Here is a 22,183-nt window from a genome sequence, read left to right as displayed (position 1 = left end):
GTCTCTTCTTCTCTCCTTTCTTCTCATCTTTCTCCGTCTCGCTCTCTTCCTCTCTCCATCCCTCTCTCTGTGAATGTGACAGTGGTAACTGTAATAAAGTCACAGCTGAAACCATCCTCTCTGAGTCCTTGTGCTTCATTTGTCTGTGTACCTGTCATCACGCCACCACACTCACCGATTGGTCAGAGGACCAGACAAGGCCCGTCCCCTACTGCAGCATGGACTCCACCCTTCTCTGCCTGCTTCCATCACACCCTCACCATGTGCATGTGTTATACGGGTTACGCTTATATATTTAGTGTGTGAGCTCTGCTATCAACCCATAACCACCTCATACAGTAAGTCATCTAACACACTGCTACATCTACCCATAACCACCTCATACAGTAAGTCATCTAACACACTGCTGCTACATCTACCCATAACCACCTCATACAGTAAGTCATCTAACACACTGCTACATCTACCCATAACCACCTCATACAGTAAGTCATCTAACACACTGCTACATCTACCCATAACCACCTCATACAGTAAGTCATCTAACACACTGCTACATCTACCCATAACCACCTCATACAGTAAGTCATCTAACACACTGCTACATCTACCCATAACCACCTCATACAGTAAGTCATCTAACACACTGCTACATCTACCCATAACCACCTCATACAGTAAGTCATCTAACACACTGCTACATCTACCCATAACCACCTCATACAGTAAGTCATCTAACACACTGCTACATCTACCCATAACCACCTCATACAGTAAGTCATCTAACACACTGCTACATCTACCCATAACCACCTCATACAGTAAGTCATCTAACACACTGCTGCTACATCTACCCATAACCACCTCATACAGTAAGTCATCTAACACACTGCTACATCTACCCATAACCACCTCATACAGTAAGTCATCTAACACACTGCTGCTACATCTACCCATAACCATCGCATACAGTAAGTCATCTAACACACTGCTACATCTACCCATAACCACCTCATACAGTAAGTCATCTAACACACTGCTACATCTACCCATAACCACCTCATACAGTAAGTCATCTAACACACTGCTGCTACATCTACCCATAACCACCTCATACAGTAAGTCATCTAACACACTGCTACATCTACCCATAACCACCTCATACAGTAAGTCATCTAACACACTGCTGCTACATCTACCCATAACCACCTCATACAGTAAGTCATCTAACACACTGCTGCTACATCTACCCATAACCACCTCATACAGTAAGTCATCTAACACACTGCTGCTACATCTACCCATAACCACCTCATACAGTAAGTCATCTAACACACTGCTACATCTACCCATAACCACCTCATACAGTAAGTCATCTAACACACTGCTACATCTACCCATAACCACCTCATACAGTAAGTCATCTAACACACTGCTGCTACATCTACCCATAACCACCTCATACAGTAAGTCATCTAACACACTGCTGCTACATCTACCCATAACCACCTCATACAGTAAGTCATCTAACACACTGCTACATCTACCCATAACCACCTCATACAGTAAGTCATCTAACACACTGCTGCTACATCTACCCATAACCACCTCATACAGTAAGTCATCTAACACACTGCTGCTACATCTACCCATAACCACCTCATACAGTAAGTCATCTAACACACTGCTACATCTACCCATAACCACCTCATACAGTAAGTCATCTAACACACTGCTACATCTACCCATAACCACCTCATACAGTAAGTCATCTAACACACTGCTACATCTACCCATAACCACCTCATACAGTAAGTCATCTAACACACTGCTACATCTACCCATAACCACCTCATACAGTAAGTCATCTAACACACTGCTGCTACATCTACCCATAACCACCTCATACAGTAAGTCATCTAACACACTGCTGCTACATCTACCCATAACCACCTCATACAGTAAGTCATCTAACACACTGCTACATCTACCCATAACCACCTCATACAGTAAGTCATCTAACACACTGCTGCTACATCTACCCATAACCACCTCATACAGTAAGTCATCTAACACACTGCTGCTACATCTACCCATAACCACCTCATACAGTAAGTCATCTAACACACTGCTACATCTACCCATAACCATCGCATACAGTAAGTCATCTAACACACTGCTACATCTACCCATAACCACCTCATACAGTAAGTCATCTAACACACTGCTACATCTACCCATAACCACCTCATACAGTAAGTCATCTAACACACTGCTACATCTACCCATAACCACCTCATACAGTAAGTCATCTAACACACTGCTACATCTACCCATAACCACCTCATACAGTAAGTCATCTAACACACTGCTGCTACATCTACCCATAACCACCTCATACAGTAAGTCATCTAACACACTGCTACATCTACCCATAACCACCTCATACAGTAAGTCATCTAACACACTGCTGCTACATCTACCCATAACCACCTCATACAGTAAGTCATCTAACACACTGCTACATCTACCCATAACCACCTCATACAGTAAGTCATCTAACACACTGCTACATCTACCCATAACCACCTCATACAGTAAGTCATCTAACACACTGCTGCTACATCTACCCATAACCACCTCATACAGTAAGTCATCTAACACTGCTACATCTACCCATAACCACCTCATACAGTAAGTCATCTAACACACTGCTGCTACACCTACCCATAACCACCTCATACAGTAAGTCATCTAACACACTGCTACATCTACCCATAACCACCTCATACAGTAAGTCATCTAACACACTACTGCTACATCTACCCATAACCACCTCATATAGTAAGTCATCTAACACACTACTGCTACATCTACCCATAACCACCTCATACAGTAAGTCATCTAACACACTGCTACATCTACCCATAACCACCTCATACAGTAAGTCATCTAACACTGCTGCTACATCTACCCATAACCACCTCATACAGTAAGTCATCTAACACACTGCTGCTACATCTACCCATAACCACCTCATACAGTAAGTCATCTAACACTGCTGCTACATCTACCCATAACCACCTCATACAGTAAGTCATCTAACACACTGCTACATCTACCCATAACCACCTCATACAGTAAGTCATCTAACACACTGCTGCTACATCTACCCATAACCACCTCATACAGTAAGTCATCTAACACTGCTGCTACATCTACCCATAACCACCTCATACAGTAAGTCATCTAACACACTGCTACATCTACCCATAACCACCTCATACAGTAAGTCATCTAACACACTGCTGCTACATCTACCCATAACCACCTCATACAGTAAGTCATCTAACACACTGCTACATGTACCCATAACCACCTCATACAGTAAGTCATCTAACACACTGCTGCATCTACCCATAACCACCTCATACAGTAAGTCATCTAACACTGCTGCTACATCTACCCATAACCACCTCATACAGTAAGTCATCTAACACACTGCTACATCTACCCATAGCCACCTCATACAGTAAGTCATCTAACATACTGCTACATCTACCCATAACCACCTCATACAGTAAGTCATCTAACACACTGCTGCTACATCTACCCATAACCACCTCATACAGCAAGTCATCTAACACACTGCTGCTACATCTACCCATAACCACCTCATACAGTAAGTCATCTAACACACTGCTGCTACATCTACCCATAACCACCTCATACAGTAAGTCATCTAACACACTGCTGCTACATCTACCCATAACCACCTCATACAGTAAGTCATCTAACACACTGCTACATCTACCCATAACCACCTCATACAGTAAGTCATCTAACACACTGCTGCTACATCTACCCATAACCACCTCATACAGTAAGTCATCTAACACACTGCTACATCTACCCATAACCACCTCATACAGTAAGTCATCTAACACACTGCTGCTACATCTACCCATAACCACCTCATACAGTAAGTCATCTAACACACTGCTGCTACATCTACCCATAACCACCTCATACAGTAAGTCATCTAACACACTGCTACATCTACCCATAACCACCTCATACAGTAAGTCATCTAACACACTGCTACATCTACCCATAACCACCTCATACAGTAAGTCATCTAACACACTGCTGCTACATCTACCCATAACCACCTCATACAGTAAGTCATCTAACACACTGCTGCTACATCTACCCATAACCACCTCATACAGTAAGTCATCTAACACACTGCTACATCTACCCATAACCACCTCATACAGTAAGTCATCTAACACACTGCTGCTACATCTACCCATAACCACCTCATACAGTAAGTCATCTAACACACTGCTGCTACATCTACCCATAACCACCTCATACAGTAAGTCATCTAACACACTGCTACATCTACCCATAACCATCGCATACAGTAAGTCATCTAACACACTGCTACATCTACCCATAACCACCTCATACAGTAAGTCATCTAACACACTGCTACATCTACCCATAACCACCTCATACAGTAAGTCATCTAACACACTGCTACATCTACCCATAACCACCTCATACAGTAAGTCATCTAACACACTGCTACATCTACCCATAACCACCTCATACAGTAAGTCATCTAACACACTGCTGCTACATCTACCCATAACCACCTCATACAGTAAGTCATCTAACACACTGCTACATCTACCCATAACCACCTCATACAGTAAGTCATCTAACACACTGCTGCTACATCTACCCATAACCACCTCATACAGTAAGTCATCTAACACACTGCTACATCTACCCATAACCACCTCATACAGTAAGTCATCTAACACACTGCTACATCTACCCATAACCACCTCATACAGTAAGTCATCTAACACACTGCTGCTACATCTACCCATAACCACCTCATACAGTAAGTCATCTAACACTGCTACATCTACCCATAACCACCTCATACAGTAAGTCATCTAACACACTGCTGCTACACCTACCCATAACCACCTCATACAGTAAGTCATCTAACACACTGCTACATCTACCCATAACCACCTCATACAGTAAGTCATCTAACACACTACTGCTACATCTACCCATAACCACCTCATATAGTAAGTCATCTAACACACTACTGCTACATCTACCCATAACCACCTCATACAGTAAGTCATCTAACACACTGCTACATCTACCCATAACCACCTCATACAGTAAGTCATCTAACACTGCTGCTACATCTACCCATAACCACCTCATACAGTAAGTCATCTAACACACTGCTGCTACATCTACCCATAACCACCTCATACAGTAAGTCATCTAACACTGCTGCTACATCTACCCATAACCACCTCATACAGTAAGTCATCTAACACACTGCTACATCTACCCATAACCACCTCATACAGTAAGTCATCTAACACACTGCTGCTACATCTACCCATAACCACCTCATACAGTAAGTCATCTAACACTGCTGCTACATCTACCCATAACCACCTCATACAGTAAGTCATCTAACACACTGCTACATCTACCCATAACCACCTCATACAGTAAGTCATCTAACACACTGCTGCTACATCTACCCATAACCACCTCATACAGTAAGTCATCTAACACACTGCTACATGTACCCATAACCACCTCATACAGTAAGTCATCTAACACACTGCTGCATCTACCCATAACCACCTCATACAGTAAGTCATCTAACACTGCTGCTACATCTACCCATAACCACCTCATACAGTAAGTCATCTAACACACTGCTACATCTACCCATAGCCACCTCATACAGTAAGTCATCTAACATACTGCTACATCTACCCATAACCACCTCATACAGTAAGTCATCTAACACACTGCTGCTACATCTACCCATAACCACCTCATACAGCAAGTCATCTAACACACTGCTGCTACATCTACCCATAACCACCTCATACAGTAAGTCATCTAACACACTGCTGCTACATCTACCCATAACCACCTCATACAGTAAGTCATCTAACACACTGCTGCTACATCTACCCATAACCACCTCATACAGTAAGTCATCTAACACACTGCTACATCTACCCATAACCACCTCATACAGTAAGTCATCTAACACACTGCTGCTACATCTACCCATAACCACCTCATACAGTAAGTCATCTAACACACTGCTACATCTACCCATAACCACCTCATACAGTAAGTCATCTAACACACTGCTGCTACATCTACCCATAACCACCTCATACAGTAAGTCATCTAACACACTGCTGCTACATCTACCCATAACCACCTCATACAGTAAGTCATCTAACACACTGCTACATCTACCCATAACCACCTCATACAGTAAGTCATCTAACACACTGCTACATCTACCCATAACCACCTCATACAGTAAGTCATCTAACACACTGCTACATCTACCCATAACCACCTCATACAGTAAGTCATCTAACACACTGCTACATCTACCCATAACCACCTCATACAGTAAGTCATCTAACACACTGCTGCTACATCTACCCATAACCACCTCATACAGCAAGTCATCTAACACACTGCTGCTACATCTACCCATAACCACCTCATACAGTAAGTCATCTAACACACTGCTGCTACATCTACCCATAACCACCTCATACAGTAAGTCATCTAACACACTGCTGCTACATCTACCCATAACCACCTCATACAGTAAGTCATCTAACACACTGCTGCTACATCTACCCATAACCACCTCATACAGTAAGTCATCTAACACACTGCTACATCTACCCATAACCACCTCATACAGTAAGTCATCTAACACACTGCTACATCTACCCATAACCACCTCATACAGTAAGTCATCTAACACACTGCTACATCTACCCATAACCACCTCATACAGTAAGTCATCTAACACACTGCTACATCTACCCATAACCACCTCATACAGTAAGTCATCTAACACACTGCTACATCTACCCATAACCACCTCATACAGTAAGTCATCTAACACACTGCTGCTACATCTACCCATAACCACCTCATACAGTAAGTCATCTAACACACTGCTACATCTACCCATAACCACCTCATACAGTAAGTCATCTAACACTGCTGCTACATCTACCCATAACCACCTCATACAGTAAGTCATCTAACACACTGCTGCTACATCTACCCATAACCACCTCATACAGTAAGTCATCTAACACACTGCTACATCTACCCATAACCACCTCATACAGTAAGTCATCTAACACACTGCTACATCTACCCATAACCACCTCATACAGTAAGTCATCTAACACACTGCTACATCTACCCATAACCACCTCATACAGTAAGTCATCTAACACACTGCTACATCTACCCATAACCACCTCATACAGTAAGTCATCTAACACACTGCTGCTACATCTACCCATAACCACCTCATACAGTAAGTCATCTAACACACTGCTACATCTACCCATAACCACCTCATACAGTAAGTCATCTAACACACTGCTGCTACATCTACCCATAACCACCTCATACAGTAAGTCATCTAACACACTGCTGCTACATCTACCCATAACCACCTCATACAGTAAGTCATCTAACACACTGCTGCTACATCTACCCATAACCACCTCATACAGTAAGTCATCTAACACACTGCTACATCTACCCATAACCACCTCATACAGTAAGTCATCTAACACACTGCTACATCTACCCATAACCACCTCATACAGTAAGTCATCTAACACACTGCTGCTACATCTACCCATAACCACCTCATACAGTAAGTCATCTAACACACTGCTGCTACATCTACCCATAACCACCTCATACAGTAAGTCATCTAACACACTGCTACATCTACCCATAACCACCTCATACAGTAAGTCATCTAACACACTGCTGCTACATCTACCCATAACCACCTCATACAGTAAGTCATCTAACACACTGCTGCTACATCTACCCATAACCACCTCATACAGTAAGTCATCTAACACACTGCTACATCTACCCATAACCACCTCATACAGTAAGTCATCTAACACACTGCTACATCTACCCATAACCACCTCATACAGTAAGTCATCTAACACACTGCTACATCTACCCATAACCACCTCATACAGTAAGTCATCTAACACACTGCTACATCTACCCATAACCACCTCATACAGTAAGTCATCTAACACACTGCTGCTACATCTACCCATAACCACCTCATACAGTAAGTCATCTAACACACTGCTGCTACATCTACCCATAACCACCTCATACAGTAAGTCATCTAACACACTGCTACATCTACCCATAACCACCTCATACAGTAAGTCATCTAACACACTGCTGCTACATCTACCCATAACCACCTCATACAGTAAGTCATCTAACACACTGCTGCTACATCTACCCATAACCACCTCATACAGTAAGTCATCTAACACACTGCTACATCTACCCATAACCATCGCATACAGTAAGTCATCTAACACACTGCTACATCTACCCATAACCACCTCATACAGTAAGTCATCTAACACACTGCTACATCTACCCATAACCACCTCATACAGTAAGTCATCTAACACACTGCTACATCTACCCATAACCACCTCATACAGTAAGTCATCTAACACACTGCTACATCTACCCATAACCACCTCATACAGTAAGTCATCTAACACACTGCTGCTACATCTACCCATAACCACCTCATACAGTAAGTCATCTAACACACTGCTACATCTACCCATAACCACCTCATACAGTAAGTCATCTAACACACTGCTGCTACATCTACCCATAACCACCTCATACAGTAAGTCATCTAACACACTGCTACATCTACCCATAACCACCTCATACAGTAAGTCATCTAACACACTGCTACATCTACCCATAACCACCTCATACAGTAAGTCATCTAACACACTGCTGCTACATCTACCCATAACCACCTCATACAGTAAGTCATCTAACACTGCTACATCTACCCATAACCACCTCATACAGTAAGTCATCTAACACACTGCTGCTACACCTACCCATAACCACCTCATACAGTAAGTCATCTAACACACTGCTACATCTACCCATAACCACCTCATACAGTAAGTCATCTAACACACTACTGCTACATCTACCCATAACCACCTCATATAGTAAGTCATCTAACACACTACTGCTACATCTACCCATAACCACCTCATACAGTAAGTCATCTAACACACTGCTACATCTACCCATAACCACCTCATACAGTAAGTCATCTAACACTGCTGCTACATCTACCCATAACCACCTCATACAGTAAGTCATCTAACACACTGCTGCTACATCTACCCATAACCACCTCATACAGTAAGTCATCTAACACTGCTGCTACATCTACCCATAACCACCTCATACAGTAAGTCATCTAACACACTGCTACATCTACCCATAACCACCTCATACAGTAAGTCATCTAACACACTGCTGCTACATCTACCCATAACCACCTCATACAGTAAGTCATCTAACACTGCTGCTACATCTACCCATAACCACCTCATACAGTAAGTCATCTAACACACTGCTACATCTACCCATAACCACCTCATACAGTAAGTCATCTAACACACTGCTGCTACATCTACCCATAACCACCTCATACAGTAAGTCATCTAACACACTGCTACATGTACCCATAACCACCTCATACAGTAAGTCATCTAACACACTGCTGCATCTACCCATAACCACCTCATACAGTAAGTCATCTAACACTGCTGCTACATCTACCCATAACCACCTCATACAGTAAGTCATCTAACACACTGCTACATCTACCCATAGCCACCTCATACAGTAAGTCATCTAACATACTGCTACATCTACCCATAACCACCTCATACAGTAAGTCATCTAACACACTGCTGCTACATCTACCCATAACCACCTCATACAGCAAGTCATCTAACACACTGCTGCTACATCTACCCATAACCACCTCATACAGTAAGTCATCTAACACACTGCTGCTACATCTACCCATAACCACCTCATACAGTAAGTCATCTAACACACTGCTGCTACATCTACCCATAACCACCTCATACAGTAAGTCATCTAACACACTGCTACATCTACCCATAACCACCTCATACAGTAAGTCATCTAACACACTGCTGCTACATCTACCCATAACCACCTCATACAGTAAGTCATCTAACACACTGCTACATCTACCCATAACCACCTCATACAGTAAGTCATCTAACACACTGCTGCTACATCTACCCATAACCACCTCATACAGTAAGTCATCTAACACACTGCTGCTACATCTACCCATAACCACCTCATACAGTAAGTCATCTAACACACTGCTACATCTACCCATAACCACCTCATACAGTAAGTCATCTAACACACTGCTACATCTACCCATAACCACCTCATACAGTAAGTCATCTAACACACTGCTGCTACATCTACCCATAACCACCTCATACAGTAAGTCATCTAACACACTGCTGCTACATCTACCCATAACCACCTCATACAGTAAGTCATCTAACACACTGCTACATCTACCCATAACCACCTCATACAGTAAGTCATCTAACACACTGCTGCTACATCTACCCATAACCACCTCATACAGTAAGTCATCTAACACACTGCTGCTACATCTACCCATAACCACCTCATACAGTAAGTCATCTAACACACTGCTACATCTACCCATAACCATCGCATACAGTAAGTCATCTAACACACTGCTACATCTACCCATAACCACCTCATACAGTAAGTCATCTAACACACTGCTACATCTACCCATAACCACCTCATACAGTAAGTCATCTAACACACTGCTACATCTACCCATAACCACCTCATACAGTAAGTCATCTAACACACTGCTACATCTACCCATAACCACCTCATACAGTAAGTCATCTAACACACTGCTGCTACATCTACCCATAACCACCTCATACAGTAAGTCATCTAACACACTGCTACATCTACCCATAACCACCTCATACAGTAAGTCATCTAACACACTGCTGCTACATCTACCCATAACCACCTCATACAGTAAGTCATCTAACACACTGCTACATCTACCCATAACCACCTCATACAGTAAGTCATCTAACACACTGCTACATCTACCCATAACCACCTCATACAGTAAGTCATCTAACACACTGCTGCTACATCTACCCATAACCACCTCATACAGTAAGTCATCTAACACTGCTACATCTACCCATAACCACCTCATACAGTAAGTCATCTAACACACTGCTGCTACACCTACCCATAACCACCTCATACAGTAAGTCATCTAACACACTGCTACATCTACCCATAACCACCTCATACAGTAAGTCATCTAACACACTACTGCTACATCTACCCATAACCACCTCATATAGTAAGTCATCTAACACACTACTGCTACATCTACCCATAACCACCTCATACAGTAAGTCATCTAACACACTGCTACATCTACCCATAACCACCTCATACAGTAAGTCATCTAACACTGCTGCTACATCTACCCATAACCACCTCATACAGTAAGTCATCTAACACACTGCTGCTACATCTACCCATAACCACCTCATACAGTAAGTCATCTAACACTGCTGCTACATCTACCCATAACCACCTCATACAGTAAGTCATCTAACACACTGCTACATCTACCCATAACCACCTCATACAGTAAGTCATCTAACACACTGCTGCTACATCTACCCATAACCACCTCATACAGTAAGTCATCTAACACTGCTGCTACATCTACCCATAACCACCTCATACAGTAAGTCATCTAACACACTGCTACATCTACCCATAACCACCTCATACAGTAAGTCATCTAACACACTGCTGCTACATCTACCCATAACCACCTCATACAGTAAGTCATCTAACACACTGCTACATGTACCCATAACCACCTCATACAGTAAGTCATCTAACACACTGCTGCATCTACCCATAACCACCTCATACAGTAAGTCATCTAACACTGCTGCTACATCTACCCATAACCACCTCATACAGTAAGTCATCTAACACACTGCTACATCTACCCATAGCCACCTCATACAGTAAGTCATCTAACATACTGCTACATCTACCCATAACCACCTCATACAGTAAGTCATCTAACACACTGCTGCTACATCTACCCATAACCACCTCATACAGCAAGTCATCTAACACACTGCTGCTACATCTACCCATAACCACCTCATACAGTAAGTCATCTAACACACTGCTGCTACATCTACCCATAACCACCTCATACAGTAAGTCATCTAACACACTGCTGCTACATCTACCCATAACCACCTCATACAGTAAGTCATCTAACACACTGCTACATCTACCCATAACCACCTCATACAGTAAGTCATCTAACACACTGCTGCTACATCTACCCATAACCACCTCATACAGTAAGTCATCTAACACACTGCTACATCTACCCATAACCACCTCATACAGTAAGTCATCTAACACACTGCTGCTACATCTACCCATAACCACCTCATACAGTAAGTCATCTAACACACTGCTGCTACATCTACCCATAACCACCTCATACAGTAAGTCATCTAACACACTGCTACATCTACCCATAACCACCTCATACAGTAAGTCATCTAACACACTGCTACATCTACCCATAACCACCTCATACAGTAAGTCATCTAACACACTGCTACATCTACCCATAACCACCTCATACAGTAAGTCATCTAACACACTGCTACATCTACCCATAACCACCTCATACAGTAAGTCATCTAACACACTGCTGCTACATCTACCCATAACCACCTCATACAGCAAGTCATCTAACACACTGCTGCTACATCTACCCATAACCACCTCATACAGTAAGTCATCTAACACACTGCTGCTACATCTACCCATAACCACCTCATACAGTAAGTCATCTAACACACTGCTGCTACATCTACCCATAACCACCTCATACAGTAAGTCATCTAACACACTGCTGCTACATCTACCCATAACCACCTCATACAGTAAGTCATCTAACACACTGCTACATCTACCCATAACCACCTCATACAGTAAGTCATCTAACACACTGCTACATCTACCCATAACCACCTCATACAGTAAGTCATCTAACACACTGCTACATCTACCCATAACCACCTCATACAGTAAGTCATCTAACACACTGCTACATCTACCCATAACCACCTCATACAGTAAGTCATCTAACACACTGCTACATCTACCCATAACCACCTCATACAGTAAGTCATCTAACACACTGCTGCTACATCTACCCATAACCACCTCATACAGTAAGTCATCTAACACACTGCTACATCTACCCATAACCACCTCATACAGTAAGTCATCTAACACTGCTGCTACATCTACCCATAACCACCTCATACAGTAAGTCATCTAACACACTGCTGCTACATCTACCCATAACCACCTCATACAGTAAGTCATCTAACACACTGCTACATCTACCCATAACCACCTCATACAGTAAGTCATCTAACACACTGCTACATCTACCCATAACCACCTCATACAGTAAGTCATCTAACACACTGCTACATCTACCCATAACCACCTCATACAGTAAGTCATCTAACACACTGCTGCTACATCTACCCATAACCACCTCATACAGCAAGTCATCTAACACACTGCTGCTACATCTACCCATAACCACCTCATACAGTAAGTCATCTAACACACTGCTGCTACATCTACCCATAACCACCTCATACAGTAAGTCATCTAACACACTGCTGCTACATCTACCCATAACCACCTCATACAGTAAGTCATCTAACACACTGCTGCTACATCTACCCATAACCACATCATACAGCAAGTCATCTAACACACTGCTACATCTACCCATAACCACCTCATACAGTAAGTCATCTAACACACTGCTGCTACATCTACCCATAACCACCTCATACAGTAAGTCATCTAACACACTGCTACATCTACCCATAACCACCTCATACAGTAAGTCATCTAACACACTGCTACATCTACCCATAACCACCTCATACAGTAAGTCATCTAACACACTGCTACATCTACCCATAACCACCTCATACAGTAAGTCATCTAACACACTGCTACATCTACCCATAACCACCTCATACAGTAAGTCATCTAACACACTGCTACATCTACCCATAACCACCTCATACAGTAAGTCATCTAACACACTGCTACATCTACCCATAACCACCTCATACAGTAAGTCATCTAACACACTGCTACATCTACCCATAACCACCTCATACAGTAAGTCATCTAACACACTGCTACATCTACCCATAACCACATCATACAGTAAGTCATCTAACACACTGCTACATCTACCCATAACCACCTCATACAGTAAGTCATCTAACACACTGCTGCTACATCTACCCATAACCACCTCATACAGTAAGTCATCTAACACACTGCTACATCTACCCATAACCACCTCATACAGTAAGTCATCTAACACTGCTGCTACATGTACCCATAACCACCTCATACAGTAAGTCATCTAACACACTGCTGCTACATCTACCCATAACCACCTCATACAGTAAGTCATCTAACACACTGCTACATCTACCCATAACCACCTCATACAGTAAGTCATCTAACACACTGCTACATCTACCCATAACCACCTCATACAGTAAGTCATCTAACACACTGCTACATCTACCCATAACCACCTCATACAGTAAGTCATCTAACACACTGCTACATCTACCCATAACCACCTCATACAGTAAGTCATCTAACACACTGCTACATCTACCCATAACCACCTCATACAGTAAGTCATCTAACACACTGCTACATCTACCCATAACCACCTCATACAGTAAGTCATCTAACACACTGCTGCTACATCTACCCATAACCACCTCATACAGTAAGTCATCTAACACACTGCTACATCTACCCATAACCACCTCATACAGTAAGTCATCTAACACACTGCTGCTACATCTACCCATAACCATCGCATACAGTAAGTCATCTAACACACTGCTACATCTACCCATAACCACCTCATACAGTAAGTCATCTAACACACTGCTACATCTACCCATAACCACCTCATACAGTAAGTCATCTAACACACTGCTGCTACATCTACCCATAACCACCTCATACAGTAAGTCATCTAACACACTGCTACATCTACCCATAACCACCTCATACAGTAAGTCATCTAACACACTGCTGCTACATCTACCCATAACCACCTCATACAGTAAGTCATCTAACACACTGCTGCTACATCTACCCATAACCACCTCATACAGTAAGTCATCTAACACACTGCTGCTACATCTACCCATAACCACCTCATACAGTAAGTCATCTAACACACTGCTACATCTACCCATAACCACCTCATACAGTAAGTCATCTAACACACTGCTACATCTACCCATAACCACCTCATACAGTAAGTCATCTAACACACTGCTGCTACATCTACCCATAACCACCTCATACAGTAAGTCATCTAACACACTGCTGCTACATCTACCCATAACCACCTCATACAGTAAGTCATCTAACACACTGCTACATCTACCCATAACCACCTCATACAGTAAGTCATCTAACACACTGCTGCTACATCTACCCATAACCACCTCATACAGTAAGTCATCTAACACACTGCTGCTACATCTACCCATAACCACCTCATACAGTAAGTCATCTAACACACTGCTACATCTACCCATAACCACCTCATACAGTAAGTCATCTAACACACTGCTACATCTACCCATAACCACCTCATACAGTAAGTCATCTAACACACTGCTACATCTACCCATAACCACCTCATACAGTAAGTCATCTAACACACTGCTACATCTACCCATAACCACCTCATACAGTAAGTCATCTAACACACTGCTGCTACATCTACCCATAACCACCTCATACAGTAAGTCATCTAACACACTGCTGCTACATCTACCCATAACCACCTCATACAGTAAGTCATCTAACACACTGCTACATCTACCCATAACCACCTCATACAGTAAGTCATCTAACACACTGCTGCTACATCTACCCATAACCACCTCATACAGTAAGTCATCTAACACACTGCTGCTACATCTACCCATAACCACCTCATACAGTAAGTCATCTAACACACTGCTACATCTACCCATAACCATCGCATACAGTAAGTCATCTAACACACTGCTACATCTACCCATAACCACCTCATACAGTAAGTCATCTAACACACTGCTACATCTACCCATAACCACCTCATACAGTAAGTCATCTAACACACTGCTACATCTACCCATAACCACCTCATACAGTAAGTCATCTAACACACTGCTACATCTACCCATAACCACCTCATACAGTAAGTCATCTAACACACTGCTGCTACATCTACCCATAACCACCTCATACAGTAAGTCATCTAACACACTGCTACATCTACCCATAACCACCTCATACAGTAAGTCATCTAACACACTGCTGCTACATCTACCCATAACCACCTCATACAGTAAGTCATCTAACACACTGCTACATCTACCCATAACCACCTCATACAGTAAGTCATCTAACACACTGCTACATCTACCCATAACCACCTCATACAGTAAGTCATCTAACACACTGCTGCTACATCTACCCATAACCACCTCATACAGTAAGTCATCTAACACTGCTACATCTACCCATAACCACCTCATACAGTAAGTCATCTAACACACTGCTGCTACACCTACCCATAACCACCTCATACAGTAAGTCATCTAACACACTGCTACATCTACCCATAACCACCTCATACAGTAAGTCATCTAACACACTACTGCTACATCTACCCATAACCACCTCATATAGTAAGTCATCTAACACACTACTGCTACATCTACCCATAACCACCTCATACAGTAAGTCATCTAACACACTGCTACATCTACCCATAACCACCTCATACAGTAAGTCATCTAACACTGCTGCTACATCTACCCATAACCACCTCATACAGTAAGTCATCTAACACACTGCTGCTACATCTACCCATAACCACCTCATACAGTAAGTCATCTAACACTGCTGCTACATCTACCCATAACCACCTCATACAGTAAGTCATCTAACACACTGCTACATCTACCCATAACCACCTCATACAGTAAGTCATCTAACACACTGCTGCTACATCTACCCATAACCACCTCATACAGTAAGTCATCTAACACTGCTGCTACATCTACCCATAACCACCTCATACAGTAAGTCATCTAACACACTGCTACATCTACCCATAACCACCTCATACAGTAAGTCATCTAACACACTGCTGCTACATCTACCCATAACCACCTCATACAGTAAGTCATCTAACACACTGCTACATGTACCCATAACCACCTCATACAGTAAGTCATCTAACACACTGCTGCATCTACCCATAACCACCTCATACAGTAAGTCATCTAACACTGCTGCTACATCTACCCATAACCACCTCATACAGTAAGTCATCTAACACACTGCTACATCTACCCATAGCCACCTCATACAGTAAGTCATCTAACATACTGCTACATCTACCCATAACCACCTCATACAGTAAGTCATCTAACACACTGCTGCTACATCTACCCATAACCACCTCATACAGCAAGTCATCTAACACACTGCTGCTACATCTACCCATAACCACCTCATACAGTAAGTCATCTAACACACTGCTGCTACATCTACCCATAACCACCTCATACAGTAAGTCATCTAACACACTGCTGCTACATCTACCCATAACCACCTCATACAGTAAGTCATCTAACACACTGCTACATCTACCCATAACCACCTCATACAGTAAGTCATCTAACACACTGCTGCTACATCTACCCATAACCACCTCATACAGTAAGTCATCTAACACACTGCTACATCTACCCATAACCACCTCATACAGTAAGTCATCTAACACACTGCTGCTACATCTACCCATAACCACCTCATACAGTAAGTCATCTAACACACTGCTGCTACATCTACCCATAACCACCTCATACAGTAAGTCATCTAACACACTGCTACATCTACCCATAACCACCTCATACAGTAAGTCATCTAACACACTGCTACATCTACCCATAACCACCTCATACAGTAAGTCATCTAACACACTGCTACATCTACCCATAACCACCTCATACAGTAAGTCATCTAACACACTGCTACATCTACCCATAACCACCTCATACAGTAAGTCATCTAACACACTGCTGCTACATCTACCCATAACCACCTCATACAGCAAGTCATCTAACACACTGCTGCTACATCTACCCATAACCACCTCATACAGTAAGTCATCTAACACACTGCTGCTACATCTACCCATAACCACCTCATACAGTAAGTCATCTAACACACTGCTGCTACATCTACCCATAACCACCTCATACAGTAAGTCATCTAACACACTGCTACATCTACCCATAACCACCTCATACAGTAAGTCATCTAACACACTGCTACATCTACCCATAACCACCTCATACAGTAAGTCATCTAACACACTGCTACATCTACCCATAACCACCTCATACAGTAAGTCATCTAACACACTGCTACATCTACCCATAACCACCTCATACAGTAAGTCATCTAACACACTGCTACATCTACCCATAACCACCTCATACAGTAAGTCATCTAACACACTGCTACATCTACCCATAACCACCTCATACAGTAAGTCATCTAACACACTGCTGCTACATCTACCCATAACCACCTCATACAGTAAGTCATCTAACACACTGCTACATCTACCCATAACCACCTCATACAGTAAGTCATCTAACACTGCTGCTACATCTACCCATAACCACCTCATACAGTAAGTCATCTAACACACTGCTGCTACATCTACCCATAACCACCTCATACAGTAAGTCATCTAACACACTGCTACATCTACCCATAACCACCTCATACAGTAAGTCATCTAACACACTGCTACATCTACCCATAACCACCTCATACAGTAAGTCATCTAACACACTGCTACATCTACCCATAACCACCTCATACAGTAAGTCATCTAACACACTGCTGCTACATCTACCCATAACCACCTCATACAGCAAGTCATCTAACACACTGCTGCTACATCTACCCATAACCACCTCATACAGTAAGTCATCTAACACACTGCTGCTACATCTACCCATAACCACCTCATACAGTAAGTCATCTAACACACTGCTGCTACATCTACCCATAACCACCTCATACAGTAAGTCATCTAACACACTGCTGCTACATCTACCCATAACCACATCATACAGCAAGTCATCTAACACACTGCTACATCTACCCATAACCACCTCATACAGTAAGTCATCTAACACACTGCTGCTACATCTACCCATAACCACCTCATACAGTAAGTCATCTAACACACTGCTACATCTACCCATAACCACCTCATACAGTAAGTCATCTAACACACTGCTACATCTACCCATAACCACCTCATACAGTAAGTCATCTAACACACTGCTACATCTACCCATAACCACCTCATACAGTAAGTCATCTAACACACTGCTACATCTACCCATAACCACCTCATACAGTAAGTCATCTAACACACTGCTACATCTACCCATAACCACCTCATACAGTAAGTCATCTAACACACTGCTACATCTACCCATAACCACCTCATACAGTAAGTCATCTAACACACTGCTACATCTACCCATAACCACCTCATACAGTAAGTCATCTAACACACTGCTACATCTACCCATAACCACATCATACAGTAAGTCATCTAACACACTGCTACATCTACCCATAACCACCTCATACAGTAAGTCATCTAACACACTGCTGCTACATCTACCCATAACCACCTCATACAGTAAGTCATCTAACACACTGCTACATCTACCCATAACCACCTCATACAGTAAGTCATCTAACACTGCTGCTACATCTACCCATAACCACCTCATACAGTAAGTCATCTAACACACTGCTGCTACATCTACCCATAACCACCTCATACAGTAAGTCATCTAACACACTGCTGCTACATCTACCCATAACCACCTCATACAGTAAGTCATCTAACACACTGCTACATCTACCCATAACCACCTCATACAGTAAGTCATCTAACACACTGCTGCTACATCTACCCATAACCACCTCATACAGTAAGTCATCTAACACACTGCTGCTACATCTACCCATAACCACCTCATACAGTAAGTCATCTAACACACTGCTACATCTACCCATAACCACCTCATACAGTAAGTCATCTAACACACTGCTGCTACATCTACCCATAACCACCTCATACAGCAAGTCATCTAACACACTGCTGCTACATCTACCCATAACCACCTCATACAGTAAGTCATCTAACACACTGCTACGTCTACCCATAACCACCTCATACAGTAAGTCATCTAACACACTGCTGCTACATCTACCCATAACCACCTCATACAGTAAGTCATCTAACACACTGCTACATCTACCAATAACCACCTCATACAGTAACTCATCTAACACACTGCTACATCTACCCATAACCACCTCATACAGTAAGTCATCTAACACTGCTGCTACATCTACCCATAACCACCTCATACAGTAAGTCATCTAACACACTGCTACATCTACCCATAACCACCTCATACAGTAAGTCATCTAACACACTGCTACATCTACCCATAACCACCTCATACAGTAAGTCATCTAACACACTGCTACATCTACCCATAACCACCTCATACAGTAAGTCATCTAACATACTGCTACATCTACCCATAACCACCTCATACAGTAAGTCATCTAACACACTGCTGCTACATCTACCCATAACCACCTCATACAGTAAGTCATCTAACACACTGCTACATCTACCCATAACCACCTCATACAGTAAGTCATCTAACACACTGCTGCTACATCTACCCATAACCACCTCATACAGTCAGTCATCTAACACACTGCTACATCTACCCATAACCACCTCATACAGTAAGTCATCTAACACACTGCTACATCTACCCATAACCACCTCATACAGTAAGTCATCTAACACACTGCTACATCTACCCATAACCACCTCATACAGTAAGTCATCTAACACACTGCTACATCTACCCATAACCACCTCATACAGTAAGTCATCTAACACACTGCTACATCTACCCATAACCACCTCATACAGTAAGTCATCTAACACACTGCTACATCTACCCATAACCACCTCATACAGTAAGTCATCTAACACACTGCTACATCTACCCATAACCACCTCATACAGTAAGTCATCTAACACACTGCTGCTACATCTACCCATAACCACCTCATACAGTAAGTCATCTAACACACTGCTACATCTACCCATAACCACCTCATACAGTAAGTCATCTAACACACTGCTGCTACATCTACCCATAACCACCTCATACAGTAAGTCATCTAACATACTGCTACATCTACCCATAACCACCTCATACAGTAAGTCATCTAACACACTGCTGCTACATCTACCCATAACCACCTCATACAGTAAGTCATCTAACACACTGCTACATCTACCCATAACCACCTCATACAGTAAGTCATCTAACACACTGCTACATTACCCATAACCACCTCATACAGTAAGTCATCTAACACACTGCTACATCTACCCATAGCCACTTCATACAGTAAGTCATCTAACACACTGCTGCTACATCTACCCATAACCACCTCATACAGTAAGTCATCTAACACACTGCTACATCTACCCATAACCACCTCATACAGTAAGTCATCTAACACACTGCTGTTACATCTACCCATAACCACCTCATACAGTAAGTCATCTAACACACTGCTACATCTACCCATAACCACCTCATACTGTAAGTCATCTAACACACTGCTACATCTACCCATAACCACCTCATACAGTAAGTCATCTAACACACTGCTACATCTACCCATAACCACCTCATACAGTAAGTCATCTAACACTGCTGCTACATCTACCCATAACCACCTCATACAGTAAGTCATCTAACACACTGCTACATCTACC

The 22,183-nt window shown here is 42.5% G+C and overlaps 1 protein-coding gene across 7 annotated transcripts in view; it reads left to right on the top strand.

Moving 5' to 3' along the window:
• LOC139570082 (metastasis-associated protein MTA3-like) overlaps nucleotides 1-22,183 on the top strand; it is a 69,554-nt gene that overhangs the window by 41,684 nt on the left and 5,687 nt on the right. The window lies entirely within an intron of this gene.

The sequence above is a fragment of the Salvelinus alpinus genome, chromosome 3 (genome assembly GCF_045679555.1).
Source record: "Salvelinus alpinus chromosome 3, SLU_Salpinus.1, whole genome shotgun sequence".
In the NCBI taxonomy this organism is placed as follows: Eukaryota; Metazoa; Chordata; class Actinopteri; order Salmoniformes; family Salmonidae; genus Salvelinus; species Salvelinus alpinus.
Note: the sequence above shows the minus strand (reverse complement) of the source record. Positions and strands in the feature narration are given on the sequence as shown.